This window comes from Mustelus asterias, chromosome 4 (assembly GCF_964213995.1).
Source record: "Mustelus asterias chromosome 4, sMusAst1.hap1.1, whole genome shotgun sequence".
In the NCBI taxonomy this organism is placed as follows: domain Eukaryota; kingdom Metazoa; phylum Chordata; class Chondrichthyes; order Carcharhiniformes; family Triakidae; genus Mustelus; species Mustelus asterias.
Window position 1 is genome coordinate 19143169 of NC_135804.1, and position 13490 is coordinate 19156658.

General features: G+C 43.7%; 1 protein-coding gene across 2 annotated transcripts in view; it reads right to left on the reverse strand.

The window, feature by feature from the left end:
- The window catches only part of cdh13 (cadherin 13, H-cadherin (heart)), a 1022665-nt gene that overhangs the window by 237126 nt on the left and 772049 nt on the right, over nt 1-13490 (reverse strand). The window lies entirely within an intron of this gene.

The following is a 13490-nucleotide window of genomic DNA, read 5'->3' on the forward strand; positions in this document are numbered from 1 at the left end:
CTCCAAGGTGGCCTTCATGACACATGACCACACAGAGCCACTGAGCAGAGACTAATAGCCAAGTTCCGCAGACATGAGGACGGCCTCAACCGGGATCTTGGGTTCATGTCACACTATTTGTAACCCCCACAACTTGACTGGGCTTGCAAAATCTCGCTAACTGTCCTGGCTAGAGATAATACACATCTCTTGTCCTGGCTGGCGACAATACACATTTCTTCTGTGCTTAGCCCTCTCTCCACTCACATTGTCTGTACCTTTAAGACTTGATTACCTGTAAAGACTCGCATTCCAACCATTATCTTGTAAATTGAGTTTTGTGTCTTTTTATGCCCTGTTTGTGAACAGAACTCCCACTCACCTGATGAAGGAGCAGCGCTCCGAAAGCTAGTGGCTTGTGCTACCAAATAAACCTGTTGGACTTTAACCTGGTGTTGAGAGAATTCTTACTGTGTTTACCCCAGTCCAACGCCGGCATCTCCACATCATTCCTCCCACAGTCCAAAGATGTGCAGGTTAGGTGGATTGGCCATGTTAAATTGTCCCTTACTGTCAGGGGGACCAGTTAGGGTAAATGCATGGGATTATGGGGATAGAACCTGGGTGCCATTGTGGTCGGTGCAGACTTGACGGGCTGAAAGGCCTCCTTCTGCACTGTAGGATTCTATGTTCTATGACTGAGGTGAGGAGAAATTTCTTCACCCAGAGAGTGGTGAATCTGCGGCATTCACTACCACAGAAAATAGTTGAGGGCGAAACAGTGTGTGATTTCAAGAAGAAATTAGATATAGCTCTTGGGGCGAAAGGGATCAAGGGATATGGGGGGTGGGGGGGCGGATCAGGATATTGAATTTGATGATCAACCATGATCAAAATGAATGGTGAAGCAGGCACTAAAGGCCGAATGGCCTACTCCTGCTTCTATTTTCTATGTTTCTATAAGGATGGAAAGGGTGGTGGAGGTTTGTAAACTATTAGAGATGTAATGCTATTGTAAGACAGATTAACTTACACATTTTCAAAACAACACATATCATTTGCGTGCGGTCAGGGTGAGGGGGAGTGTGAACATTAAGTGCATGATGGAGGGCTCCGATAATCTCAAAATTGCACCATGTATTCATAAGAGCTGTTCTACGCATCCATCTCCTGGAGGCGAAAACCACACCAACCCGGAACAGCTGGGCAACAACATCAAAAAAGCTAATACAGCTTCAGCAAAAGTTGAAGACTTGGAAACGGTGTTGAATCTAAGCCAAAGGCAAGTGAAGGTTGAAATTTCAATCAGAGAGGTCATACACAAATGTTTAAATGCTCACACTGCATTCCAGAGTGCGCTATTTTTACTGCGATCCAAAGGAGTTTAATGCCTGGATTAAAATAACGGACTGAGGAATGGAGTATGTGTGCATTAAATGCTCGTATGTGAACGTCATTGATTGGAATTTCTACTTTTAGTTCCAGTAAAAGGGCAACGGGCACGATCTTGTCATGACTTTAGCTCAAGATATACTCAACGATTCCTGGGAGAAGACTCTGGCACCTGTGATAAATATTGCTGTTATTTTTACAGTTGTCACAGTGATATAACTGTACTTCTCCCCTTCCCTAGAAACATTCTTCTTTTCCTTCCTCACCCCTTGGTTTACACTGACACACTTTGTTTGCTCCCCTCCTCCAAGTCACACTGGATTTCTCCCTTCATTCAAAATAGCACTCCACCACTCCCTCCCAAAGCTTATGTCGGCTTTGTACTTCCTCGATACTATTTAAGCTGATACTCTCATTTCCTCTCCTGCCTTTTCATGATGGCACCCTTCCCTCCCTACTTACCCACACCCCACATTTCAGGCTGTATACTACACCCTCAGCCTTCACATCAGTTCTTATCTTGATCCCTCACATTGTGTGTGCAGTCTATGCCTCTCCCTTGCCTTGCCAGGGGGTTTCCCTCACAGTGTAGCAAAGCATTTATAGTGTTCCAAAAGGAATTGTATCCCATCACCGTAAGGCACATTTTAAGGTTTCTAGTTGCACATTCACAATTATCCAAGATAGTTTTTGCAGAAATTTACTCCCGGTGAATATTGGTTCCATGCTCATCTGGTCAACCTCTATTGGATCCTTACTTCTGAATTCAGAATTCAATTAAAAACGCAAAAGTAGGAGAATTTTCAATACAAACTAACTTTAAGTTTATTCTATTTCATTAAAAGTAGGCATACATTAACACTGCAATGAAGTTACTGTGAAAATCCCCGAGTTACCACACCCCGACACCTGCTCGAGTACACTGAGGGAGAATTTAGCATGGCCAAAGTATCTAACTCCGACTGTCGGAGGAAACCGGAGCACCTGGAGGAAACCCACGCAGACACGATGAGAACATGCAGACTCCGCATAGACAGTGACCCAAGCCGGGAATCGAACCCGGGTCGCTGGCGCTGTGAGGCAGTAGTGTTAACCACTGTGTCACTGTGCTTCAGTCGGAAGCAACTTAAGTAGGAAGCTGAACTTCCTACTAAAATAAATTGTTGCCAGCCGAAATTGCAGGCTGGCCAGAAATGTTAATGTTGTGTAATTCCTACATTAGCTGCTGATCAAGGTAAAAAATGAAAGACTTGCATTTATATCACACCTTTCACAACCTTCAGATGTACTGAAACACTCTTCAGCCAATGAAAGACATTTGAAGGGTAGTTGCTGTTATAATGTGGGAAACACAACAACCAATCTGTGTACGGCAAGCTCCCACTAACAGCAAGGTGATAATATGCAGATCATTTGCTTCACTGGTGTTGTTTCAAGAATAGATATTGGCCAGGTTACCTGGGGAGTTACCTGGGCTGTGGTTTAATACCTGATCGGAAAGACCATACAGCACTCCCTCAGTGCTGCGCTAGAGTGTCAGTCTAGATATTTATGCTCAATTCCCTGGAGTAGAACTTGGATTTAGAACCTTCTAACAGGTGAGAGTGCTGCTGATGTAGTCATACAGACACCCAAAGAAACTTCCTCCCAAGATTTAGGCCAGAATTCTCCAACCTCGCCTGCAGTTGGGATTCTCCAGTCCCGCTGCAATGAATGGAGTTTTGGCTGAGCACCAAATTCTCCATTCTCGCTGGCAGCGGAGGCCGGGCGGACAAGATCGGAGAATTCCAACCTAAGTTCATTACTTCCAAGACTGGAATGCCAGTTATAGTAAATTTCTTTCTTTGACTGCCACACCCTTTAAAAAGCACCTGGATGAGCACTTGGCATGTCATAACATTCAAGGCCATGGGCCAAATGCTGGTAGATGGGATGAGATGGGAGTTGAGGTTCTTGCGTGTCAGTGCAGATTCGATGGGCTGAAGGGCCTCTTCTACACTGTATGATTCTATGAATGCAAAAAGAAGCCAACAGGTATTACTTTCATCAATCAGACAATCATGGTCTCCTGGCATCCCCAGCAATCAGCATAAAGTAGCTCATAGGTTTAATAGTTCATGTTCAGTTATGTTTGATTTTCATCTGGGCCGTCGCGTCAAAAAAACTGCTGTCAAAATGATCACGTTGGCACTTTAGAGTTTTGCTTGAGTGGGGACAACTTGAAAATAACATCACAAATGTTCAGGTAAGCATACACTGGTGTGCTAAATTGAAGATGGATAGTCTTTCTTTGCTAATGATTAATTAATGCTTTAGAGCCATTATTTTGTTTGGCTGCCTATCTTTCTGCATAATGAAACCACCAGAGAAGACACATAACAATGAAAAAATGGTTGAGTTGAGAAAAGGTTTCAAAGCTTATTGTTTTTCTACCGCTTAATTAGTACTTTACAGGAGCAAGGCCGCACGTTAAAAGCATTCAATTCTGAATAGCGAGGAAATTATTTTTGGATGAGCCTGGGCAAGATGGATAATAGTAATTTTATTCCTTCACAGTTTTAATGCAGTTACACACTGCTGGCTTTTAGCTATCTGAATGAAACTTGCAATTTTTAATTATTTGGTAACTTTTTCTTCATAATCTAATAAATATATTAAGAAACGGAATCTATTTTGCACAGCGGATTGAAAATGCAAGTATATTAATTAGAATTTACAGCACCAAAAATCTAATTAAAATGCAATAGAAGGTGGTAATAAAAATACTGACAATGTAGAATTTATGTTGCACCTCCTTGAAACATGCTAGTGTAGTAGTGCTAACTCGGTTCAACATCCCAAAGCACTTCACAGGAGCGTGCCATATTTGCCAGACCTTTTTTCCTGGTAAAAAGCTGCCAAAAGTAACCATGCATTGCCATCCTATCGCGCAGATCATTAGTGCATGTTTCAGAATTCCGCACATGTCCTGAGAGTTGTTCTGAACCCAATGGTTACAAGTTGAAAACCATTTTCTTAGGCAGTACAATTCAAACCAGAAATGGAAAGCTATGCCATAGAACATGGAAACAGAGTGACTGCACGTTACGGTGGCACAGTGGTTAGCACTGCTGCCTCACAGTGCCAGGGACCCGGGTTCAATTACCAGCTTGGGTCATTGCCTGTGTAGAGTCTGCATGTTCTCCCTCCCACAAGTCTGAAAGGCATGCTGATTAGGTGCATTGGTCATGCTAAATTCTCCCTCAGTATACCCAAACAGGCGCCGGAGTGTGGCCACTAGGGAATTTTACAGTAACTTCATTGCAGTGTTAATGTAAGCTGTAATGACTTCAATCAGGCCATTGAGGTTGGCCTATTGGAATATGAACTCCCTGATCAAGGAGTCAATTGATGAAGCAATCAGGGGGTCTTTTCCTGCTATTTAACCAGGAGAGTCAGTTCCTCTGGCACTCCCGGAGGTTGACTGCTGACTGATGGCACTCTGTGTACTGCTGTTGGAATTGTAAGCAAAGGGATATTGATGAAGGGACTTCTGCCTCTGAAGACTTTTTATATGAGCCTGCTGATAAATAAACTTTATGTACTTGAAGTCATCTTGTTCCTATTCTGAGCAAATGACACAGGCATGGCAGGAGCTAGAGAAAGAATGAGTGAAAATTGGAAAAAGCGAGCACGCTTTTTATGAGCACACTGCAAAAATGGCCACGGCTGGAATAGGAGATGAAGAATTGGAGGATAGACCACAAGCAAAATGGGATTGCTTTATCTCCCAAAATGATTGTATACGCGGCAAGAAGTAACGTTGGCAGACAGCTTCACTGATTTTGGCAGGGCAACGTTTTAGTGCAATAGATTTACAAAAATGCTTGAGCTGGTGATGCAGGCCAGAAACAGGAGAGCACAGATGTTAACAGACAAATACAAAGCAAAGAAACTAGAACTTCACAGCTTTGTGGTTAATGCAAAGGAAAAGAAAATGGTTTGACTTTAGACAAACAGGCAATATGGACAAAATTCAACAATAAAAATCAACTTCTATTTATTTAGCACCTTTCACTGAATGAAACATGCCAAGGCACTTCACATGAGCATTATAAAACAAAATCTGACACAAAGCCACATCAGATGATATGGGTGGAATTTTCAAGTTTCCCTCCCCCACACACTGGTTCTGATGGCAGAGGCGGCTTGACTTTGGCCCTCTGTGGTATCTTTCAGTCCTGTCGATGGCATTTTGCGTGACTCACCCGTCCCGCACCGGAAGATCCCACCCCAAGTCAGATGACCAAAATCTTGGTCAAAGAAGTGTGGTTTATGGAATATCTTAAAGGAAGAAAGCAAGATGGAGACATGAAGAGGTGTAGGGAGGAAATTGCAGAACTTGGGGCCAAGGCAACTGAAGGTACAGCCACAATGGTGCAGGAATTAAAATTCTCAGAATGAGAGGAGTGTGTGTTTCTTGTGGGGTTGTGGGGCTGGAAGAGATTGTAAACATAGGGAGAGACCAGGGCATAAAAGGGGTTTGAAAACAAGGGTGAGAATTTTAAAATCAAGATATTGCTTGCCCAGGAGTCAATGGAGGCCAGTCAGCACAGGGGTGAAAAAGGAATGAGACTTAGTATGAGTTAAGACACTGACAGCAAAGTTTTGGATGATCACAAGTTGATGAAAAGCAGAATATGGGGGGGGGGGAGGAGAGAGAGAGAGAGCGTGGGGGGGCATGTTGGGTTATCTGGGTCACCGGGTGACAATGCATGGATGAAGGTTTCAGCAACAGGTGAGTCGCGACTCGAACAAAATTAGGAAATGTCACAGCGTCTTAGTGATGTCACGAATATGAGCTCTGAAGCTCTTCTTGGGATCAAATGCGACACCAAAATTGTGAACAGACTACACAGACTGTTCACAATTTTGGGCACGGTGGCGAGCACTGCTGCATCAGAGCGCCAAGGACCTGAGTTTGATTCCCAGCTTGGGTTACTGTCTCTGTGGAGTTTGCACATTCTCCCCATGTCTGTGCGGGTTTCCTCCAGTAAGAAGTACTTCTTACTGTGTTTACCCCAGTCCAACGCCAGCATCTCCACATCGTGGGTTTCCTCCCACAGTCCGAAGGTGTGCGGGTTAGGTGGTTTGGCCATACTAAAATTGCCCCTTAATGTCAAGGGGACTAGCTAGGGTAAATGCATGGGGTTACGGGGATAGGGCCTGGGTGGGATTGTGGTCGGTGCAGATTTGATGGGCCGAATGGCCTCCCTCTGCACTGTAGGATTCTATGATCCTATGTTGCCAAGGAAAGAAATGGAATTGGTGGCTCGGGAAAGGAGTTTGGAGTGGGGACCAAAAACAATAGCTTCCGTCTTATAAATGTTGAATTGAAGGAGATTTCTGCTCATCTAACACGCAATCTGATACTTTAGCAACAGTGGAGGATTCAAGGGGGGTATTAGAGAGGTAGGACTGGTGTCTTTACTGTATATTTGAAAACTAATGCTGTGCCTTCCGAATGTGTCATTGAGGAGGCGGAATATGGATGAGAAATAAGAAGAAATCAAGAATAGATCCTGGGGGGAACACCAGTTCTAACTTTTGATATTCTATTGAACAAGACTCTCGACATTGAAGGCTCCAAAACAAAAGCAGTAAAATCTCTGGACTCACTACATTGTCATTTGGCAGCGTTGTTCCGATGGCAAAAAATTGCCATTATTACGGATCTTTGAGATTGGAATTCCACATGGAACTCTTGCTTATGTTCACCCTAAGGGTGATGAGGGGATGCAATTGTGGCTGAAGAAAGTGTAGTCAAAGCATCCAGATTGCCTTGTTTAAAAGAAAACATCCCTATTTGTGTGTGACTTGTCCCAGGTACGCAAAAAGGAAAACTGCAGAATTGAAAACCAGAATAGTTGCAATTTCTTACTTGCCAATTATGGATGTGGGTATCACTCAGAAAGCCAGTATTTTACCTCTGATAAATGGTGAGCCACCTTCTCGAACAATTGCAATCAGTTTGGATTGCAATTTCACGTTGCAGTTTTTGGTACAATTTAAAACTTTGGGGGCGGGGTAGCGGTGGAGGAAGGAGGTCAGGCGAGAGATTCTGCGGGAGTAGGAGCTCCCAGCCACTGATACCTGCCAGCTAACCAAAGGACGGCAGCTCTTTTGCTCAGCAGCACCACTAGGAAATAAGGGCTGCTCCCAGAGGCCCAGTATTGCAGAACAACCCAGACTAGAAGTAAATGATGGCAGGAAGTATTTCCCAGGGTCTGAGGTCATGGGTGAAAGAGTGTTATGGGTCACACTGTTTGCTTTGGGATAAGGGATCCACCCCAACCACGCCCGCACCTTCTCCCCCTAGAAGATCACAAGCAACCCGTACATGTTTGCTTGCCACATTGCCCACATGTTGAGCTCCCACCTAACATCGATTGATATCAGCAGTGACGGGATGCAGCCTTTAAGGAGGCATGACAATTGGCTTGCCTTCCAGGTGGGGAACCAATGGGTAATGCCACACATATGTTGTGGAGTTCAAACTGGACAAGGACAAGGCAATCTTGACTTCCAAGTTCCATGCAATTTTCAAACGACACCCCCCCACCCTGCCTCCCCTCCACCCACCCCACTCCCAGCAAGTAGGGAAAGGAAATGTTCAGTTCACAGTCTGGCTGTGACATGTGTGTAATCATATAGGAAAAAGTAAAGTTTGAAAGTTTATTAACGAGTGTCACAAGGAAGCTTCCATTAACACTGAAATGACGTTCCTGTGAAATTCCCCTAGTCGGCACACTCTGGCACCTGTTCGGGTACACTGAGGGAGAATTTAGCATGGCCAATGCACCTAACCAGCACGTCTTTCAGACTGTGGGAGGAAACCGGAGCACTCGGAGGAAATCCACGCAGATATGGGAAGAATGTGCAAACTCCACACAGACAGTGACCCAAACCGGGAATCGAACCCACTTCCTTGGCACTGTGAGGCAGCTGTGCCACCGTGCCGCCCCCTTAAAGGCTTAAAAAAAAAATGAAAACACAAAAGATTGTACGCCAGGAAAATCATTCACCAGTACACATGCTTTCCACGCTTTCATGTGTTATCCTGAGCGGTCAGAAACTACTTTGGGAAGTTTACTGTACATGTTTACCAGGGCATATGAATCTATATTGAAAAGTAACTTAAGATGCTGAGCTTTAGAATACAATTCCAAAGATGATTCTATTTGTTCTCATTGTATCGCTTCCGATCAGAAGATCTCAAAAGATAGCTCTCTTTGAGAGATAGGAGCTTAAGTTTCATAAAGATACTATGCCCTTAGACTGAGCAGTAATAAAAGTTAAGGATGTTAGTTTAAAGAGGCAATGAAGCTATAATGTGGGAAAAGCAATCAGCACTCTAAGAGTTTCCTGTTGACTTACCGGTGCAGTAAAATGCATGAGCAGATGTTCAATTTATTGCTAACAAATTGTTATCCACATTTTCCTGCTTGAAATCTTTAGTTGGGTCCTCAATTTTTAAAAAAAACCCCAGTCAAATAATCTTACTGTCACTTATTCAGCATTCTTAAGGGATGTAACAGAAAAGTTATAGTCATTTAAACAGTGCAACACTAGCTTTCATATTCCAGATTTAATTTAAATCCCAATTTTCCTGCAGTCTGTTCCACTAACAGTTCACCTGAACATCACCAATCCAATCAGAAAACTCCTTTGCCAGCTCCACAGAGAAACAGGCCAGATATGTCAAGCAAATCCTTTACTCAGCAAAACTGCAAAATGGTATTTGTGGCCTTATAGCCAAGCGACAGCTTATCAGAAATTCAAACCTTTTGACCCAAAGAAACGGCTGAAGTTTGCTCGAAAACAACTTTCTGAAAAATAATTCAGATATTCAAACTTTTTTCTCTAGCCCTACTGCCCAAGGTAAATGGCGTCAATGTTCCCCCCTTGTTTATTAGTCTGATTTGATTGGATTTATTATTGTCACATATATTAGTACACAGAGAAAAGTATTGTTTCTTGCGCACAATACAGACAAAGCATACCGTTCATAGAGAGGATGCAGAATGTAGTGTTATAAAGAACAAAGAACAATACAGCACAGGAACAGGCCCTTCGGCCCTCCAAGCCTGCGCTGCTCATGTGCCCAACTAGACCATTCGTTTGTATCCCTCTATTCCCAGTCTGTTCATGTGGCTATCTAGATAAGTCTTAAACGATCCCAGCGTGTCTGCCTCAATCACCTTGCTTGGCAGTGCATTCCAGGCATCCACCACCCTCTGTGTAAAATACGTCCCCCTGACATCTGTGTTGAACCTTGTCCCCCTCACCTTGAACCCGTGACCCCTTGTTTTCGTCACCTCCGACCTGGGAAAAAGCTTCCCACTGTTCACCCTATCTATGCCCTTCATAATTTTATACACCTCTATTAGGTCGCCCCTCATCCTCCGTCTTTCCAGGGAGAACAACCCCAGTTTACCCAATCACTCCTCATAGCTAAGACCCTCCATACCAGGCAACATCCTGGTAAACCTTTTCTGTACTCTCTCCAAAGCCTCCACGTCCTTCTGGTAGTGTGGCGACCAGAAATGGATGCAGTATTCCAAATGTGGCCGAACCATCGTTCTATACAGCTGCAACATCATATGCCAACTTTTATATTCTGTGCCCCGTCCAATAAAGGCAAGCATGCCATATGCCTTCTTGACCACCCTCTCCACCTGTGCTGCCACCTTTAAGGATCTGTGGACTTGTACACCCAGGTCCCTCTGTGTGTCTATACTCCTGATGGTTCTGCCATTTATTGTATAGTTCCCCCTTACATTAGATCTACCGAAATGCATCACTTCGCATTTATCTGGATTAAATTCCATCTGCCATTTCTCTGCCCAACATTCCAGCCTATCTATACCCTGCTGTATTCTCTGACAATGTTCATCACTATCCGCAACTCCAGCAATCTTTGTGTCGTCCGCAAACGTACTGATCACACCAGCTACATCTTCCTCCAAATCATTTATATATATCACAAACAGCAGATTTCCCAGTACAGAGCCCTGCGGAACACCACTAGTCACAGACCTCCAACCGGAAAAAGAGTGAAGAGACAAAGATTTCTGTTAGAGGCCCAGCAATTTCATCTCTTGCCTCCCTGAGGAGTCTAGGATAGATGCCATCTGGCCCTGGGGATTTGTCTGTCTTAATGTTTCCTAAAAAACCTAACACTTCCTCCCTTGTAATTGAGATTTTTTTCTAACCACCTAATACATCTCTCTGAGGCACTACTAGTCAACATATCCCTCTCCTTTGTGAATACTGATGCAAAGTATTCGTTTAAGATCTCTCCTACTTCCTTTGGTTCCAAGCATAATTCCCCTCCTTTGTCCGAGAGGTCCGATTCTGTCCCTAACAACCCTCTTGTTCCTAACGTATGTATAAAATGCCTTAGGATTCTCCTTAATCCTGTCTGCCAAGGACATCCTGTGATCCCTTTTTGCCCTTCTAACTCCCTGTTTGAGTTCTTTTCTACTTTCTCTGTATTCCTCCAGTGCTCCATATGTTTTTAGCTGCCTGGACCTCATGTATGCCTTTTTTTTCTTTTTGATTAGACCCACAATTTCACTGGTTATCTATGGCTCCCGAATCCTACCTTTCCTATCCTTCCTCTTTACAGGCACAAGCCTGTCCTACAGTCCTATCAACTGCTCCTTAAAAGACTCCCACATACCAGATGTGGATTTACCCTCGAACAGCCTCTCCCAATCAACGGCCACCAAATCCTGCCTAATCCGGCCGTAGTTAGCCTTACCCCAATTCAGCACCTTACCCATAGGACAACACTCATAATTTTCCATTACTATCCTAAAGTTTACAGAATTGTGGTCACTATTTGCCACATGTTCCCCTACTGCAACTTTGATGACCTGACCGGGCTCATTCCCCAGTACTAGGTCCAGTATAGCCCCCTCTCTAGTTGGACTGTCAACATATTGTTCCAAAGAACCTTCCTGTACGTATTTTATAAATTCTTATATATAGTCATAGCTCGGGTGGAGAGAAAGATCAACTTAGTACGAGAAAGGTCCATTTAAAAGCCTGATGGCAGCAGGGAAGAAGCTGTTCTTGAGTCGGTTGGTATGTGGCCCCAGACTTTTGTATCTTTTTCCAGATGGAAGAAGGTGGAAAAGAGCATGTCTGGGGTGTGCTGGGTCCTGCTTGCAAACAATACGTATCAAAAATTAATGAATATGTTTCAAACTTAATCATAGAATCCCTACAGTGCAGAAGAAGGCCATTGGACCCATTGAGTCTGCACCTACTCTCTTTCCCAGGCCCTCTCTCCTGCCCTATCCCCATAACCCCACATATTTTCCATGGCTTATCCACCTAACCTAACATTCCCACCTAGGACCTATCCCCGTAACCTCACATACGTACCCTGCTAGTCCCCCTGACACAAAGGGGCAGTTTATCATGGCCAATCCACCTAATCTGCACATCGATGGACTGTGGGAGAAAACCAGAGCACCTGAAGGAAACCCACACAGAGAGAATGTGCCCACTCCACATTCACAATTACTCAAGGCTTATCTGGAAACCAAGTTGAGGTATGGCCCAACGAAGAACTGGTTAGTTTTTGGCAGAGGTATCTTTGTCAGATTGGCAAGCTGTAACTAATGGGGTGCCACAGGGTTCAGCCCTCGGGCTCCAACTATTTACAATCTATATTAATATCTTGGATGCAGGGATAGTAAGCACCATAGTCAAATTTGCAGATGACACTAAAATAGGCGGGATATAAGTTGCAAAAATGAAACAAGTAATTTACAAATGGATACGGATTGGTTAAGTGAATGAGGAAAATGTGGCAGATGGAGTTTAACATTGTTAGGTCATCCATTTTGGGAGGAAAAATGCATCGGCAAATTATTATCTAAATGGAGAGAAACTTCATAGTGGTTTGGTGCAGAGGGATCTGGGTGTTTTTGCACATGAATTGTAGAAAACTAGTATACAGGTGCAGCAGGTAATAAGGAAAGCAAATTGAATCTTGGTATTTATTGTTAAAGGGATAGAATATAAAAGTAGTCAAATGTTGCTGCCACTGTACAATGCATTAGTGTGGTGAACCATAGATGGTTACCACTATGGATACTGAACCATAGATGGTGATCACTAGGGGTACATATGTACAGGTTACTGTTGGGGTTAGGGTTGGGGTGTTCCACCTGTTGGTATTGTTCTGTGGTACACTCCGGTTGGCTCCGCCTACCTGTAGGAGTATAACGGTCACTGCACTGCCTAGTGACCCTTTAGTCTGGGATTGTATTGTTAAGCAGTATGCTCCATTCTTGTTACTAATAAAAGCCTTTATTTCCCGGGTACGATCCAGCCACCCGAGTGATTTAATCGTGCATCAATTAGTGAGACTCCACTTAGAATATTGTGAACAGTTTTGGTCCCCTTACTTGAGGAGGAATGTAATTTTCAGATAAAACTCGGCACAACATCGTGGGCCGAAGGGCCTGGCCTGTTCTGTGCTGTACTGTTCTATGTTCTATGTTCTATGTAATTGCTTGGTGGCAGTTCAGAGGAGGTTAACTTGATTGATTCCAGAGATGAGGGGTTTGACTTATGAAGAGAGATTGGGCAGTTTAGACCTATACTCCCCTATGAGAAGAAATTATTTCCCTGAAAGGGTCATGAATCTGTGGAATTCACGATCCCAGAGCATGTTGAATGCCAGGACTTTGCATCAATTTAAGGAAGAGGTGGACAGGTTTTTAGTTAGTAAGACTTCGGAGGACTATGGTGAATGGGCAGGAAAGTGGAATTGAGGCCAAGATGAGATCAGCCATGATTGTATTAAATGGCGGAGCAGGCTCAAGGGGCTGAATTGCTTACTCCTGCTCCAAATCTTATGTTCTTATGTGAATCTAGATTGTGGAGTTTTTTTTTAAGAGGGTCCATCAGAACATAGAAACATAGAACTGCAGAAACTAGGACTGTGAGGTAACAGTGAATTAACCTTTTCTAGAACATTGGAGGGTTTTTTTTTCTCAAATGCTGTTGGTTGTTCTGCTTCGCTGTGGTGCAATTTTTCATAACTATCAAAATGTGAG